General features: G+C 36.5%; 1 protein-coding gene across 4 annotated transcripts in view; it reads right to left on the bottom strand.

Moving 5' to 3' along the window:
- kif26aa (kinesin family member 26Aa) overlaps positions 1-19,068 on the bottom strand; it is a 132,681-nt gene that overhangs the window by 70,762 nt on the left and 42,851 nt on the right. The window contains exon 1 of one of the 4 annotated variants that reach the window (XM_015350864.2): positions 12,209-12,307. The exons of 2 other annotated variants lie outside the window; for them this stretch is intronic. The gene's annotated coding sequence lies outside the window, so the exon portion shown is untranslated. Of the gene's footprint in view, positions 1-10,059; positions 10,253-12,208; positions 12,308-19,068 lie in introns of those variants that run through there. One more of the 4 variants, XM_015350863.2, reaches the window with a different exon arrangement.

Raw genomic sequence — 19,068 nt, 5'->3', positions numbered from 1 at the left:
ATTCATAAATGATAAGTATTTACATATGATAAAAAGCCCAGCGTGAAAATAATCATCCGCTATGAAAGGCAGAGGCTTGTGGTGCACCTGATAACTACACATCCCCTCACACTTATAATTAGCCACACTTCAAACAGTCTCGCCTGTCTGTCTCTCTCAATGCCCAGGAGAGAGGATGAGGCCAGAGCGAGTGGCCCCTGCTGCTCCTCAAAAGCACCCGGCACGCGACACGATTTCATTGAAATCTCTTAAGAAGCATAAAAAGTCAAGCCTAGAAGCATTCAGGAGAGCTCGATAGGGCCCTAATACATAAATGTTTATGATGCCTCTGCTCTTCAGAGCCAGAGCAGTAATCAACTGGAATGAACTGCAACTACTAGACACTAAAGGCAAACAGCAATCTCAGTTTGCCATTTGTTTTTAGACCCCCACACACTAAACAACCTCAGCCAGCTCTCGTACAAAGTCTTAAATGATAGAACAGAAGAGGCATTCTCTCCAGAGAATGGAATAAATCACATTATGAGGGTTAGAGACCAGTCTCACTAAAGGCCTCTAGATAAAAAGTTATTAAGTCAGGCCAGCCACATGGTAGGTGAAACCATAAAAAAGCATGGGGCAGTTAAAACAGTTAGCCAACAATGATCCTCCTCCCTTCCCTGATGGAAGCTATAAAAGATAATAGAGACAAAAATATATTTTGGTCTGTTTTCTACAATACATAAATGAGTGAGATTTGCTAACCACCAAAAATGTCCTACTGATAAAATATATATTTTTTGCTTTTAATTAGTCTTTCATTTATCCTTTTTCATTTAAAAAAGTACTTTTTATACCTCTTGGCAATAACTGCGCCACAGGACATATACAGTGCTTTGCAAAAGTATACAGACTCTTCCTGTGGTGCCCCATTTTGCTAAATTACAAGATAATGCTTGTCTTGATCTTAATAATTTATTCAACACTTAAATGTTCAGACTGTAGCCTTTAAGGGTTAGATGTTAAGTAAATGTCAGCAAAACAATTTGTGAACACAATATTAAGTGGAAACACCTTTGGCAGCAATTACAGGCATATTTTTTTTTAAGTATGTTTTGGTAAATGTCTACCTCTGCACAACAGCTTGGGGTAATGTTTGCCCATTCTTCATAGCTGATTGCTCAAGCTCTCTCAGGTTGCTTGGGGATTGCTCATAGTTTTAAATCCTTTCCACAGATTCTCAATAAGATTAAAATGACATAGCCACCCAAGGACAATCATTTTCTTATTCTTAAGCCACTCCAGTGTATCTCCTGCTGGAATGTGCATTTTTACTCCAGTTTTAAGCTGTTAAACTTATTTTGGGCTTAAGTCTAGCAGTTTGGTCTCATCTGATCATAACAATACAGGTGCTTTGTTGCAAACGTCATGATGGCTCTGAGATACTGGCATATTTTCAGTAATGTTTTCCATACAGGTTAACTTTGTGAAGTATATCTCCACTATTGAACTTTTAAAGTTGTCACAGTGGCATCCCTCACTAGTTCCTTGCCTGGCCGCTCTGATATGGAGGGACGGCATGATCTAGTTTTGCAAGTGACCATATTTAACCTTTGTAAGGAAAACAGAAAAATCACTGCCAGTAGTAGTATGTGAGAGAAAGTCCAGAGCTTCCCAGGCCCATATGTTTAATACCACATCCCTTCCTTTCATTGTTCACAAGCAATTAATTACAAAAAGTGTAAATCTTCACTCCACGTATAAGTCAATCACTCACATCCCCTCCACAAACCCCTACATACACTCAGGGCTATGCAGAGAGCTTAATGCAGATTTAATGCAGATACATTCCTCAAATTATACCAAAAGGCCAGCCTAATGGTCTTGTGTGTCATTTCCTGAAATAAAAAAAATGTTCCAGGAAAGATTGTCAATAAGATACATTGCTATCAACAGTCTTAATGAATGAAGCTTCTTGAAAATAATAATAATAAACTTTATTTTAATATAAAGCCTTTAAAGGTGGCTTCTCAAAGCACTTAACAGAATGACAACAGCAACAATTAAAAATAAACAAAAAATACACGCAGAATACACAGAGGAGACAGTAGATGATGGTACTAAATACAATAGGAGCAAAGGGGTAAAGAATGGAACCAGTTGAGTCACGTCCAAAAAGGGTGGTTTTGAGTCTGTATTTGAAAGAGTTTTGTGTGGCGATTCTCTGATATCCTTGGTGAGAAGAGTTCCAGAGCTTAGGGGCATAACAGGAGAAGGCCTTATCACCCATAGAGTGTAGACAGTTGGGAGACCAGAATTAGAGGAGCGAAGGTTGCGAGATGGGGAGTAGGGCAATAATAGCTCAGAAAGGTACTGAGGTGACAAGCCATGCAGAGCCTTATAGGTGAACATGAGGATTTTGAAGTCGACACAAAACTTGACAGGAAGCCAGTGCACGGACTCCAGAATAGAAGTAATGTAATCACTTGCACTAGACCTGGTCAGGATTCTGGCTGCCGAATTTGGGCCATAAAAGATAACACCTTAATATACTGTCACAATGAGTCAAGTGAACAAACTTCCGAAACACAAACAGCTTAGAAATATACATATGTATTTCTTTTTGAGCATATGTTCTTTCTTCTAATCAAATTCCAAAACATCTCAGCTATTGGGTTACTAAAGCCAGACAGAAGTCATTCATATGACTACTAAGCCTCTATTTAGATCTGTTCCAGGGATCTTCTTTACTTTTCAACATGTGGAATATGAGCTTTACGGCATTAGAAGCAAAGAAAAGACAGTGTGCGCTTTATCACAGTATCAAACCCTTCCTTCATTATTCCTGTACTCCAATAATTACAAAAGAAAAACAAAACATTTTACCAAAATACTTTGTGTTAAGTTATGCCTGCTACTCTTCAGATAAGATGAAATTATCTGCTTCTTTTTAACCATATAGACAGCAGTTAGAAAAAAAAATAATTATAAAACTTCAAATAAAATTGTGTGATTATGATTATGGTTGAAGTAAAATAAAACCACCAAACATTTGGATCCTCGGAGACATAAGACTAAGAATTAAATCCCACCTCTCACCTCAAGTAGACATTACTTTGGGCAAGAAATAAGTTTCGCTCAACACCTTATTCTATACATTGTTAAGCATTGATTTAGGGAAGCTAATAAAAAAGCAAAGCTCTCTTGCTGCTGTTCTTTTCAATTACAGAGGTTACAGACTCAAGATTCCCTTGTAAAACTGTCTTTGAAGTTTATGCTTCTCAGAGTTAGCTGGAGGTCAGAGCAAGTATTCACCTAAATCGGCATTGGGTGTTAAAGTTCCTTTTTCATTCAGAGCTTTTGTCTGCAATGTTAAAGAAAAGATCCATTATGAAGTGGAATAAGACCTCCACAGCACTACCAAAAGCACATGTATTATCCATGTAACTATCCAGGTCCAATGATCTGAAATACTGATCATTTGCCAACTTTGGCAGACTGATAAACCTGGGATACACTTCATGTTACACTCTCCCCCACCTCATTTAAAATTGGAGTTCCCTTGGCCTTTAGGGGTTAAGAAGGCGGTAAATGTCCAATGGCTGTTTCAAGCTTTCTGTTTAATCATTTGTTTTTTATAGTTGAATTGTAAAAGTGCTGCTAAAGAAGCCTGCTTCCATAGTTCTGGACAATCTGATGCTGAATCAGCAAGCATCTTCCAGCAAACAATAATGTGAGGCCTGCTACAGTTTACCATGAATTTTGAGGTGTCTTCCTTTTTTACTGATTTTTAAAGCTAGGTTGCCTTCTGCTTTGTCAATTGTTAAAGATCTCACAGCTCTTGTCAAACAAGTGCAAGGTTACTGACCCCCCCTTGCTGTGAATCAGTGCCCATCAAAGGCCTCATTTCTTCCCTCTAACCTCTTATATGCATCCATTGCTCACAGTGTGAGCTGTGCAAACCAGGGTAAGAACCACAGCCCTGAGCCTCTGGGACATTACAATGCTTTACTGCCTGTCAGCACTGATTTTTATTAAACTCTGGAGGCAAATTAAAGAAGATTCTATAGCCTTGTTATAGATACTCATGGAACAAGGATGGCATAAAATGTGGTTTCTCAATAGCCACAGATGTGCTATTGTTCTATAACTTTTGTTTTTGCATCACATACAAATGATGACTAAATGTAATCTGAAAGCACAAAGTGACTGGCTCTTATTTATTTTTTTAAATCTTTTGGCCTGTCAATAGAAAGCTCAAATGAAACTACATTCAAAATGTACTTTTAAAAAAAAAATACTTCCTCTGAACTTCCAAATATAAATAAAATGGTTCCCAAAGCACATATCAGCTGTTTTACCTTGGTATCTTAAAAAAAAAAGGAGTTGTAGAGAAATTGGAGATAAAGAAGTATCCCCCATAGGAAGTGCATTTTAACATGTGGATATGTAAACAAACCCCCCACATCAAACCTAGATCTGCACTGTAACTCATTTACAATAAGAATAGAGAGCATTTTAAAATGCAAGCTCCCACTGAATACTTTTTAACCATGACCATTAAGATGGAAATGCACTGTGAAATAATTTTCTGTTCCTTTAGCTATCAGCTATAAACTATTGTCAGAAAGTAATCTGACCTTGATTAGAGGTCATTTCCGTGGTGTATGAGGTGAAAAGGGCAATATGCAAACATATGGATGGCGAGAACAGAAAGGACATTTTAAGAGTAAATGTCTATTTTTTTCTGTACTTTAAAGACCCTTAAATCTTCTAATAATATCTGTGTACAAAAATACACAGATATTATGAAATATGCATTTCACAAAACGGTGATAACTTTAATCCAATGTGTTTTAAGGTTACCCATAATATAGATTATGTTATACTGTTCAATTCATGGAGTATGGACAACACTACTCAGTGGTCATTATGAAGCAAATGTAGCCAAGGTTTTGACAAATCCTGTTTCCCCTGTAGGCATGATCAACCAGAGGAAAGGCTTCTATTTGTTTGTTCTGACCTTTAGCTCTCCTCTTGATCATCAGGTTATTGGCATTTGTGTAAGTGTCTTTCCTTTAGCGTGATCCAAAAGAACTAAAATTGCTTACAGGTTGTATTGAGTTGACCTTTCTGCTACATTATACTTCCCTGCATGAGTCCTTCCCACAGGTATGCAAAAACTTCTCAACGACTAGCAAAAAAGCTTGAGCTAAAGAAATGCGTGCAGCTGCTAAAAGACTCAAAGTGCTAGAAAACCTCTCACTGCAGGCTATTAAAAGAGATTACCTTCCCATGGAAATGGCAACATCCTTAGGTAATCTGCCCACCCCCATAGCAATCACTCCCCTACCAAGCAATGAAAGCTAGGGGAGCTGGTTAAGAATTCCATCGCCACATTTACAGAAGGGGGTTGGATGTGTGGGCTGTAAACCCCAGGAGGCCTAGGTCCCTGTAGATCTGAGAAGCCTGGTAACCATTCCAACTGTAATTAGAGCTCTCAGAGAGACCAGGGGAACGTAACCTGACAGGAAAGGCCTGCTGTGCTTGAACCTTATACTCCCTGTGTGAGAAGGCAACCTTTTTACAATACTCTGTTCACAACAATTACATTTCTGAAAACTCTACTAAACACCAAGCTTGATTATGAAAGGGTGCCTAAGTCCAAGTCTTATGCTAAGTCATCAAAATAATACATTTATGCATGTGGTCAAAGTCAGCTTCACCCAATTATGCTTGCTTATCCCCCCATCAGTCCTATTGTACTGATTAAATATGTATGTTCGACTGTACTGATTTTATACTGCAAAATTCAAGTAAGACCAAAAGAAATTGTTTACACCTCAGATCTGAAGTTCCTATGCTTACATTGTCACATGTTGTAGGGTAGCAAAGCAGCTACCCTATACCCTGGCTTTATACTCACAAAACAAAATCATGGATTATAAATGCTCTTTTGCTCACTCTTAGTTGCAAATGGAATCAAAACATCCACATAAACTTCTGATTTGTAAAAGACTCATAAGTCTAGGTTCAGTATTCTCCTCCAACAGCCTGCATAGGCAACAAAAGAAAAAGATTAAATAAAAGTATAAATATGAAATGCAAAAATAATAAAAATATATACAGTATAAACAATAAATGTTAGCAGTTTAGTTTTGTTGCCACTTTACACCCTTTAAAATGTTATGCTTAAAAGCAGTGTTTCTCAACTTCTTTATACCAGTAACAAGCCCCTTAATCTCCTTCTCTGTGGACCTCTTAGGGCAAAAAGTGGTCTGTGGGAAGAATGCAATTCAATCAGTAATGTCACTTCAGGATATGGCAGGGACCAGTGAGCACGGCTCCAAGGACTAGTGCTAGTCTGCGAACTGGGGAACAACAAACTAAATGACAAATGTATTCAGGAAAGACAGAATTATCTCAGCTAAGAATGCCATCAGTATCTTGGACAGTTCATATTTTATTTTTTTAATCATATGCTTAGGTTATTGAAGAACATCATGATTTAATTCCCTATTCCTTGCAGATGTTTTTGGATTGAAAGTTTAATGACTTAGAAAATCAGCAGGAAAGATATAAAAAAATAGAACTAGTGGATATGAGATATTTTCCTCTTATTAACTACAGAGATTCATCTCTCCCCAGTACAGAGCAAGATCTTTTCTGGATCTTGTTTTATTACACAATGTTTTCTATTCAGCAGATAAGAAAGGTTTTCTTCTTTTCTGAAGTTATGATTTACTATAGCAGGTATACAGCAAAGAGAACCCACAATGCATGTTTAAGTCTTTGCAACAACCTCTTTTAAGAATTTAAGGTTCCTAATGTGTTTTTGGTCTTTCAACCAGCAGGATAGACAGCAAAAATATCACTTCTTCCTGTGCTTTGTTCATAGAAATTTTAAGGAAAGTAAAACATTTTATCAGTGTTCTGTTTTGTTCTAGGATGTCAAAACATTGGTTTGACATTGATTCTTTGTATTTTTTCTGTTGTCCTATAAGGGTTGCTAAATTCACTACAACAGATCACAAAGAACACTGTGAATCTGAAGCTTGTACTACATACCCTTCTCTTTTATTACTTGCTGGAATGGTGCCTGCTGAGCACACTTGAATTTACAACAGGACTGAAGCCTGACTGCAGACTGAAAGGATATGGCTGTATGGTTTGTACTGTCTGGGTTCTAACGATGAACTGCTCATTTCTAAAGTTTCTTTATTGGTGCTTTATAGCCATGTGACACTGCGACACAAGAAGTTAAAAGTTCTATCCCACAAGCGTGTCCAAAATACATATGTTTTACATATATTTATATTTCTACCAGAGTAAACGACCGCTATTAAGCTTATTAAATTAACAACAATGTCAGTGTTAGATGCGGCATTAAAACAATATATACAGAATTGTAAATGGTGAAATGTCATGCTTTTTTCCCCCAAGACATTCAAATTAGCTTATGTAGAATAACAGAGTAAAACAATTCAATGCACAATACAACGGAGCTAGTGGGCCACATAGGAAAAAACAGGTTTCCCAATGACAGAAGACCTCACCCAAGCTCATTCATTCTAATTTATGTTGTATTTTATAAATACAAAGAGAAAGCTATCAAAAACATGAAGCATTCATTTCTCATTCATAAGACACATTGGTGTGAAATCATTTTCAATCTTAAATTTGCGTCAAAAGTAGTCAGATGTGTGCAGTTTTTACATTCTGTCGCTGACATTCAAGCTTACAACCTACTTCACACATTTAAAGCAAAAGAGGTGAAAGAAAAATTGAAAATTCATGCTTGAATAAGCATTCAAATCCTTTGCTGTGGCAAACCTAAATTACTTTAAGTGTATTAGTTGAGTGGCCTCTTATCTGTGTGCAATAATAGTGGGTCTCATGATTTCAGAATTAAAACACCTCTGTTTTTCTCCGTCTCTGTACGGTTCATTTCAAGAAAAGACTAAATTTTAAATGAAAGCCAAGGTGCTTCAAATAACTTAGGGAAAAAGTAATTGAAAACCACAGATTAGGAGAAGGATACAACAAATATCAAAGTCTCTCAATATCCCTGTAAGCACAGTCTACTCAATCCTAAAGGAATAGAAGATGTCTAAACAAAACTAAATTGGAACTATTTGGTCTAAATGCAAATGCTACAGTGAAACATGTTTCAGTCTGTTAAAGACTGAAACCTTGGGAAAACACTCACATTATAGCAGGACAATGATTGAAACCACAAGGCCAGAGCTACACTGGAGTGGCTTAAGAATAAGAAAGTGGTCCACTCAAGGACGTTCAAAGTCTTAACTTGAATTTAATTGAGTCTTTCCTCAGATCACTCCCACCCCTTGTCCCTGGTTGGCTGAACAATGCAACAGTCAACATGACATGTCCACACATGTTGTCTTCCATCTGGTCTTTCAAACGCAAAATGAAATTCATAGTTTAAAAAAAAACACTCCCTCTGTCACCACCACAGATGTTCCCTGCTACATGCAAAAATTTCTTCTCAGAACTTTCAACCTGTTACTTCTGAATGTCTTATGAGCAGCACAATCACTGTTCATTCTATATAGAAATTATACAGCTTTATATATTCTATATAAATCTATATAATTGCTTGTGTTGTAGCCAATTCAGTCTGAAAATAGTTGCACAAGGTATTGAGATGGATACTCTTGGGCCAATTAACATCCTGGTTTCTCTGAAGTATTCTACTGATTGCTGAACTAGAACGTCTCATTCTCCTGCCACCTTCTTTCACAAAATGTGCCCCTTCAAACTTGACAGTAAGAACCAGGCCATCTATATTGCTCAAGGAGGGGCATGATCTTTCAACCTTCTTGGGCTAATTAAAATAATGTATTTATGAATGAAAAACTCCTTTTGCAATATTCAGCTCAGCTGAAAAAACCCTAACCGTTCACTATTTAAAATATAAATTATTTGTATTGCCCAGTAAGCCATTGAGATTAAATCTAACAGTCACATTTCCACTTTGCATCAGTATATTAATTTAATAAAATGATCGATTGTCATATGCCAAAGTTCTGTCTTTGCGAGATAATGAAAACACGTTTAATATGCAGTTGATAGTTTCATTGTAAGTACATTATTTTACTCTTTTTTTTTCTGTCCTAAAAGTCTAAACCAGTAAGTTACCAGTGCCAATTAAGAATTGCACAGTTATCAAGTATTTAAATACAGGTGTAGAATTCTAGGTAACTCTTTTGTGGGAACCGTTAAATTCGCAAGGAAATACCTATTGGTTTCATTTAGCTACAGAATAGTGGCAACACTTGCATACTAGGGTGTCAGTCAGGTCTTTATTAATTGCAGGATTTGGCAGCGGAAGCATAAAAAAAGCGTGCTACAGAACGCAGACTAATCTCTAACAGACTCTTTTTTGTAATTGTAAACTAGAATAATAGGCCTTCATTTACTGTTACAGTGTCTTTTATTTTAAAAGCTAATAGTCACCGTCGTATAAGTGTAGAATTCTGCCCGAACTCCAGCATATTTGTTCCAATATAGCTGAAATCGTATAAACATACAATAACCTATTTTGGGGTTTTACATGAACAACACAGCTCATCAGATACATTGCGTCTTATTTCACACGCAGTAATTACTAGTTCACGAAATAACAGCCTTTAATCTCCAGAGCCGACTTAAATGTATTTGTTATTTGTTTATAGACTACTAATATACTAAATATCGATTAAAAAATTAAATCACGTAGCTAATCACATAGCATTTCTGAATATTTATTAACTTTATAATACGTAGATAAATAATTATTGAAAAGTTATTAGAAACCTTAAATATCTTACTGGATATCTGTAAAACTAAGTAACTCTACGATATTGATAGATAGTGGTCTTTTTTATAAGTATAAGGAAGTTTTTTGTAGATAACCGTATAACGAAAAGCTAACAAAAAGTTAATCATTTTGAAGTAACCTTAAAACTATCCAATCTTGAATATTTCTTAAGCGTTACAAACACAAACTCCTAATTTCTTTTCTAGTTTTTACATTTTATTAAGAACATAGCAGTGTGAAGTACAATAAACCTTTACCTGTGTTTTGGAGATCTACGATTAAAAGACGTGGCTGCTGTTGTTGAACCCCTATCCCATTGAAACGCAATTGCTTTATGCTAAAAACTGGATAAAGCAAGCGACACAGGCGACAGAATGAAACCTAAGAACAGCCTGGAGCATCGGCTTCTGTTCATAACCTCATCCTTTGGTGGTATGAACCTTGCCTCTCATCGTAGACAACTGACGAAAGGCAACCTTCCAGGATCCAGCCATGAAACTAATTACTTGGCCTCACCCACTGACATTGACAATTGGTCGAAACTGCAAAGTCAAATCATGTCAGTTTCTAACTTCCCACGACTGTATAAATGATCTCAGTCAAACGATTAGCCTTCTGTTTGGTACTTTCTGAGTATCCCTACGTTCAAAACACCTTTGTCAACAAGAATAGATAGGTAGAACAGAGGTCGGTACATACGGAACTGCTGCATTGAAAATACTGCGCCAATTCTGCCTAAGTACCGTTTGTGAAAGAGCACTACTGCAGATATATGCTGTAGTCTAAAACCCATTTTGCAGTATTGATGAGTCACATTTAATGGATGTTTAACTTAATTATTGACGCGCTCTTTCTCCGCTATCTATCCCTTAAGACTTAAATTGCACACAGTACACTCCATCTTTCATTCTGGCTCAAGATTTACAGTCGGAAACGTGTATTTCGTTCTGTTTTAGCCTTTGAATCAGTATTATAAGAGTTGAGTCCCACACATCTATTTTATGTTTATATTTAAACACAACGTTCTCTGAATAATTAAAGGGAAATAATTAAAATATTTTGATTTATATTTAACAGCATTTCTTCAAATTGATCCAATTCGATTTTACAAAATGGGTTGTTTAACGCAATCTTTTTCTACATCATTCCCAAAACGTCACACGCTTTGTCAACATGCCAAGTAGAAAATATTTATCCAAATCAGTCCATGAATGTTTTTTTTTATTCAAAAGGCAGTCAGTCTCCGTGTCATTATATGGGACTATTTTAGTTCAGGATGACCCAGTCTCTGTATCTTGTTGGGTACTATTTAAAAAACACAATTAAGGGTCTTCTGTTTTTAGTTTCAATTGAAACAACTATTAACTTAGGTTCTTGAAACAGAAAAGGTAACTTACCACTCCAAAGGGGTGAAAACTTCTAGTTTTAGAAAAGTAGAGGTAAAACTGGAGAAAACACAGGTCGCTACAGATAAAATTAGCAAAAATGGCTATGAGGGACAGAAACAAACTATAAATGTTAACTCTATGTATTGTACAGTATATGAGAAAAAAATGAAATTACTGTGTAATCAAGGATACATTAGATGTAATCAGTTCAGGGAAAAAACAAACCACCCATGCCAGTTGATTTTTTTGTTTGTTTTTGTGCACGTAAATTTCTGAAAATACTTTAATTAAAAGGTCTTACAATTTGTTCTTAGAAATTTCTAAATAGTAATTAGCTTTAACATGTTTTGAGCATGAATTAAAGGAAAAATCAAGGTGAAATTAAAAAGAATTGTCTGAATGAATCCAGATGTAGTGTGCTCCTGGGTGCCACATAAACACACACTCATCTACAAGCTACATTAAAAAAAAACTTAGCTGAGTAAGTTTTGGCTAAAAAAAAACGGTTTAGACCACCTCTTTGCGTAGATTGTAACCAAGATTAATGTAAACTGAAAAACTCATAATATGATAGGGAACACGAATGAAACATAACTGTCAGAACACTAAACAAATCACTTCTCTTGTTGTGCTAGAAATTCCCTTGAGTGCAATCTCTGAAACAGAAACTTATTTCCTCCTTATCCTTAAAAAAATTAAATTAGCAAGAAAGGCTCCCACAGGTCGTTGTGCTGCAATAAACATGCTCCTGCTTGACTCTCTGGCAGGGTAGGCATAGTTCTGATGACCACAACAGTGACACTGTAAATACTCACAGTCATGATTTATTTTCCTTCTTCTTCTAATTGTTAAATCAATAGACACAATTATTCTGCCTCTCTTAGTGCTTAGTGCTATAGCTGCTTTCAAAGGTCTTGAGGACTTCTGTGTCTTCTGAAACATTTTAACCACTGCTGTCTTTCTTCTCTTTCTTTCTTAGCAAATTGCTCATAGTTCCAGGATCTACATATCAGCTTACCAGTGAAGAGAATTAGCCAGAAAGTGCCCACCCCAAGGAGAATAACTACTTCAGAAAGTGACATTAGTTTTCTTTGTCCTATATTGTATTAATGGGACACCGATACACTTGTTTTCTGTATATAACCTATTTTAAACATAGGGGAAAAAAATGTTATTTTACAAGATTATGAAGTATGTTAATTAAAAAAAAAACAGAATGAACATTCCACAGAAATTATTTGAAAGCCAATGCAAGTGTTAAAATAACAGCAGAAAACACTTATCATCTTTGTCACCTAAACACCCATTAATGTCAGCATTATCTACAAAACCCAAACACTGCAAATGAATGTCCCTCTTTGGTGGGCTGCTTAACATTACCCAGTTTATCTTCCATGTGTAGCTCAGATGCAGCTCTAATTACTTTGACGCACTTAAGCGTAGCTTTGAAAAGCATCTATAAAGCACACTAACTGAGATCTTTGCATGTTTATGCCAGTTTCTATTGCAGTAGCTTTATATATGTTTTACAATAATGCTATGACATTCACATTGAAAAAGAGTACTGCTTTCCACACTGTCTCACCCAATCAAGTACAACAACATTTTTTAAAAAAAAAGTATAAAACAGGAATAATAATCTGTAGATGCTTTAAAGTAAATAAGTAAAGCTTTTATATATGGGCTTATACATAAAGCTGACTCTTTGCACACAGAAAGATACAATTATTGTGGTTAGTTCTGACTACATTTTTAAAATTCATTATGGGATCTTTAACATCTAAATGAGGTTAGAGAATGGTTCTAAATGAGAGAAGATCATTTGGTCCATTTAGTAGTTAGTAACTAATTCTTCCCAGGATCTCGTCCAACTGTTTCTTGAAAGAAGCCAGGGTATCAGCTTTAATAACATGGCTGGGTAGAGCCATGGGTACATACTATGCATATAAATGCACTCTGACATACTGTAATTCTCTTGTGTCTTCTGATTAGTGATTCACTGTTTATGTTGAAGAAGTCGACCCATTTCACTTTGTCAATACCATTGAGAATTAAATTTATATTTAAAGTTTTGGTTCAGGGTCTCTTATAGTCTTCTCTTGTTCAGGAATAAAATGACTCAGTTCTATGGGTGTAGTAAACTGGAGTTTGGGAGATAATCATTCCTATGACTCAGTACCAGTACTGAAGCAGACTAAGTACAGGGACATGGGAGAATACCAACGACGTAAGCCTTCTCTAAGAAAGAGGTAAACCTGTAAAACAAGGTCACCCAATTTAATTATTTGGCAGATGTTATACCTCCTTTTGGGGTTAAGATCCCGAAACCTGTCATATTTCACTCACTAGACCAAACTGGGCCTGGTTAGTTCTGAAATTAGAGATCCCCACGCAAAACCAAGTTGATGCTGAAAGTGGCGTTGGTGGCAGTTTTACCTCTGGACCAGAATCACCAAGGCCCATTCCCCAGTATGGAGACCAGGGACATTGTACTGTTCCACGAAGCTCTTATTTTCTGCCCAGATGTTAAATCCAAGGTCCTGATGGCTTTGAGCACTAAAGATCCCATGGCATTTTTGAAAGACCATGGTTTTGTGGCTAAATTCCACTGTAGGCTTGCACAGTCTGGCCTCTCTAAATTTCCCCTTAATTCAATTGGTGAAGCAATTCCTCACAACTTAGTGAGGCTGCTGGAGCACAATTGCTGCCACATGTCTGTATTTCAATGGTGAATAAGTTGGATCTCCTCCTAAATGTAAAGTACTTTGAGATGAATATCACTATAATAATGGAATTATTATTATTAACTCATGGAAGGTACTACACTAGCACTACTACAAGGACACAAAGGAACAAGTAAAGGTTTATTCCATGCTGAAAAGAGAAGAAAAGAAACACAATGTTTCAGCACTGGAGCCTTCTTTGGATGTTTTCCTTTCAGCATGGAATAAACCCTTACCTGCTGCACTACCACAGACTGCTACAAACAGAATTTCTGATCCTGTGAAAGTTAACAAATTTAAAGCAGCGTTTGCAGGAACAGTGAGACAATGCCGTGAGGTATTCTAACTCCTCTATTAATTCAAGTGTGTATAAGACACAAAGCTTGGTGATGGCCAAAAATTTAAAGCTGGTTGTGACATTCAGTTTGAGAGGGATATATTCCACCCTTATATGAAACAGTTAAATACCAAATGATTTTGTTGAATTGCAGGAACAAAGAACTGTTTCAATTGTAAAAACAGACTCCACTTGTTTATAGTTTTCATAGAATTTAACACTTTCTTCATAAGTTTTAATGAAAATTTTAATGGAAATTCTCTTCATATATCACCCTTCAACTTACAACTGACAGCCGACTAAAGCTAAGCAGGTGTGAGCCTGGCCAGGTCCTGGATGGGAATTCTCTTGGGAAAGCTATGGTTGCTGCTAGAAGAGTTGTTTGTGGGACAGTGGGGAGCGCTCACTCTGTGGTCTGTCTGGGTCCTGATGCCCCTGTAAAGTGATGGGGACACTATACTGTAGAAATGGTGCCATCATTCAGAATAGACTTAAAATTGAGGTCCTGACTCTTCATGGTCATTGTGTTCATGGTCCTGGGTATTTCTCGAAAAGAGTAGGGGTGTTACCCCGATGGGCTTTCAAGCAGAAAACTACGCAGGTAAGGTAAGGTAGGTAATGCATGGTAAGGATCACAGCCAGGCCTACCGCGTAAGGTTGTTCAGGTTGTGCACTGCACAAGGACGCCACATCTAAGAGGGTGCCATTCACATTCGTAGAATGAGAAACGAAGCGTTGATGTTTCTGAAAAATATATTATTGATGCTAAACAAATTGCAGAGACTCTTGACATTGACACCAACTTCTCCAACGTAGAAAATACTACGAAAAGGAGGAATAAGACTAATTTCAACTACAAATCCCACGATCAGCCCATCTATGATCCAAAACTAAATTTCAAAATCAATTTCTTTTTTTCCCCAATATTGGATCCAACAATATCATCTTTAAAAGAAAGGTTTACAATACTGGCAGAATATCATGACCTTTTCTTTGTTCTGAAGAATTACGATGAACTTGAACTACTGCAACAATCTAAAAAATTACAGATGAAATTGACTGATGAACATAGTAAGAAATGTAATATTGATGGGACATCGATGTATGAGGAACTAAAAATCTAGTATGACTCCCCTGGAAGTATTGCAATATGTTTGCAGCAATAATTTACCAGACACAGTTCCGAATACTTTTGTAGCTCTCAGGATATATTTAACTTTGCCAATATCGGTCACCAGTGAAGAACGCAGCTTCTCCAAATTAAAATGTATTAAAAACGACTTAAGGTCTACAATGTCACAAGAAAGACTTTCAAATCTAATGACCATTTCTATAGAAAACAAGATATTGGAGCAAGTAAGCATTGAAACTGTCATAAAGAATTTTGTTTCCATGAAAGCAAGACATGTAACTATTTTATAACAATTATCATAACCTAGTGACTTTGAGTTCCTAATTATCCTGGGTCAGAATCAAATTCAGGACCCAAGAGCTGTGAAGCAATCTTTCACACCACCATGTCAATTCTGATTCATGAGACTGCAATATGGAACTTTCTTGAAAGCTCAAAAGCTTATAGATGAAAGAATGTAGTCCTTTCAAAAAACTTTTATGTGGTGAATGTCAGAGACATCTTCCAACAAAAAGGCAAAGACAATGCAATTAAATAGATTTATAGAAAAAGGGACAACACCAGAAATATAAGTAAGAATAGATTTGCTAAGGATAAAGTGCATTTTGTTTGCCACATTGTCTAGAAAAATGCAGCTGATGCTTACAATTTTCAACCTTTCTGAATTAGCTTTACAAGGAAAAAATCCCAAAATATAACTGGAAATAAAACAAAATAAGCATCAATGTCTTGCTGTTTAGATTCCTAGGTGACGTTTGTATCTGGAGGGGTGGTAAACAGTTCCAATATTGCTGCCTAGGGAATTTCTTTCATTACAGTGACAGGGTCATTATTCATTGTGAAAAACCACAGCTCTCATTCAGCCATCAAAGAAAAAAAGGTGTTCACTGCTGGTGGAACTTAATATCACAGGGGGGGGGGTTGAGATATTTCAGCACATTTAAAAACAGAAGTCAGAAACAATTAAGTATAATCCCTTTGTTATTACAAAGGGAGACACAGACATATCCAATTAACCCATGGAAGCTGGTTAGGTTAAATTATACTACTTGTAGTGAAATCAGTGATGTTTCTACCTCTGCATGATGTCTAACTGTTTGTAATATTATTTCTGGCCTTGAAGCAGCAGCAGAAGCTAATAGTAGTCAAATTGTATCAGTGCACACCTGAGTGACTGTCGTGTTCTGAAGACCAAAATTAGTGTCATTCAATTACCTTGTTGCTTCCATTGATACTATCGTAACTATCCCCCAAAGAGTGATCCCTTCATATGCACTGAAAATAATGAAGGACTGCCTAAATGAATGCATTTAAAGAGACTTATTTCATGTAATTAAATAGAGCTGCACCAGGAATTTGAATGCAGAATCTTTGCATTTTCCAGGCCACTGACTTCATTTTTACTTCACTCAGAGGTTTTAAATTTATTGATATGTTTTATAGGTCCTTTGTAAGTTACATAAAAACCTCAACAAACAAAGGATTCAACCTTCCAATTAAATTTACATTCTCAGCTGTCCCATACTCCAAAATACAGGAGTCTCCTAATAAGAAACATACCATTTGTTTTTTTCATTGATATGTTTGTAAAACAGTGTTTGAAAATTCCACCACATAAAAATGTTCTCTGGTCTGCACAATTGTGTGTGTACTGTATATCCATTTATCTATCAATCTGTTTGTCAGCTTGCCAGTTAATTACCTTTGCTTTCTTGCTCACAATCACAAAGAGGCCTTTTCAGCTTGTTTAGACATCTCCATTCAACACCCCCAGCTCTCCTAGAATTAACTCAAGCACCCCCAAGCACACTTTCTTTATTTCTGATCAGTCATAGTGTCATCGGTTCACAGAAGCATCAGATTGTGGCAGTCTTGTGTTCATATCACCTAATGCATTTATTAAATGTCCTGGGAGTTGTACTTTGTGAAGAATATGAGAAAATATTATTTCTAAAAATTTGTCTGAAACTAGCCCACAATTAACAAAACAGGGAGGCAACCTCACTGAGAAGAACCAACCAATTCTTTTAACAAAATGTTTATTTCAGCTCCTGGCTCAGTGTTTAAGAAGTGGGGAGAATATTTCATTGACACAAAAGAGATACATTCGGCTTTCAGAAACAGCTGTCCATTAAGGTGAATCTAGTATTCTTTGTCTGCTGTCCCAAGGTACTACACAGATAATGGCTTCTGTGTGTTGTGACATTCTCAAACTGTTTATGGGTACAGTTTATACAGCCTGATTATGACAATGATTAATATGCTTTGTGCTCCTCCAAAAGAATGATACAAAATGCTGAGTGACTTTGTAAAGAGAGTGTAATCTCTCAGCCCGAGGCAGTGAAAGGTGAACAGTGCTGAGACAAGCACACACCATGGAAATTGTACCTCTCACAGAGCAAAAAGAGATGATGGATCTTAATCTATAGGAAAGACATAGGGGCACTTTGTAACGGGAGCTCATTATAATTGCTTGCATAAGGCTCACTGCCATTGCGAGTTAGCATGATTGCATTCTTCAGAAAACTGATAAAGAAATTACTTTTTGACAGTTTTGTTGAAGAAATGGAAATACTGTATGTGCACAGCAAAAATCTGAACAGACAAATCATTTGAATGTTTAAAAATGAAATAAAACGACCTGGAGAACTTCTAAATCTTTTGTGACAAGAGTTACTTCTGAGGAAGCACAGTAAGGGAAAGAAGTTGAGAATATTGTCTGTTTTTGTATTTCACTATGGCTAACACTGTTGCCTGCAGTCAAATCTTCTACAACAATTGAAGAGCTGTGCAGCATTTCCTCTGTCAGGTTTCACATCTCACCAGAGACATTACTACGAATTTATGCATGCACACCAACTCAAACTCCTTTCTAATTAAAAATACCTGAATATATTTACAACCACTGGAATCTTTCCAGATATTTAGTAGGATTTATTAGAAAAAATAAACCAGGCATACTGAAAGCCGTTAGCACTAGTGCTCTTATCTCTGATGCAGGTATGGCAAAAAAGAACCACAATAAATAAATGCATAATTATTACCTCACTATTGAAAACCACATCCCAAGAGGTTAAGCAGGGGTTGAAGATATTTTTGGGACATTCTTAAATATTCCACTTAATTCATTTGCAATGTACTCAGTTAGCGATTGTGGGTGTGGTCAGTGATCCAGTGTCCTCAATCTCAAAATTAAATTAGTTTCTTTACAGTCACTGACAAAATCTAAGAACAAAAAATGGTTCCAGCTGCTGAAGAGATCAACAAGAAATGGTCCCAGTTTTGGTTTGGACCTTCAACTATTTTATTGTCAAATTATTTAGTACCTTGGTAGGAACAGCACAACATCTCTAGACACCAGCCTACTAAGCCATTTTATAACAAAATAACTGACTCAAGAAAAAAGAAAGAAGCAGGAGTAAAACATTTTTTCTTCTCATCTTAAGACAGAATCTCAGAAAAAAAGGTAGAATGCTTGTCAACGGAATGCGGGTAAATTACACTTAACCAAAGATTTTGAACAAGATCCCTCCTGCTCTAGTGAGATCTCGGCATTCTTTGCACGTTGCCAAATCCAGACAAACAGCAATCTGCTCCTCCCCTCTTTCACTGTACAACAAGCTTCCCCTTCACTTCTTTCAAGAGTGATGCTGATGAAAAAAATGTAAGAACTGCACAAGGAAGAG

This window comes from Lepisosteus oculatus, chromosome 8, assembly GCF_040954835.1.
Source record: "Lepisosteus oculatus isolate fLepOcu1 chromosome 8, fLepOcu1.hap2, whole genome shotgun sequence".
Lineage (NCBI taxonomy): Eukaryota > Metazoa > Chordata > Actinopteri > Semionotiformes > Lepisosteidae > Lepisosteus > Lepisosteus oculatus.
The sequence above is the reverse complement of the archived record's forward strand: the minus strand, read 5'-3'. Positions and strand labels throughout refer to the sequence as shown.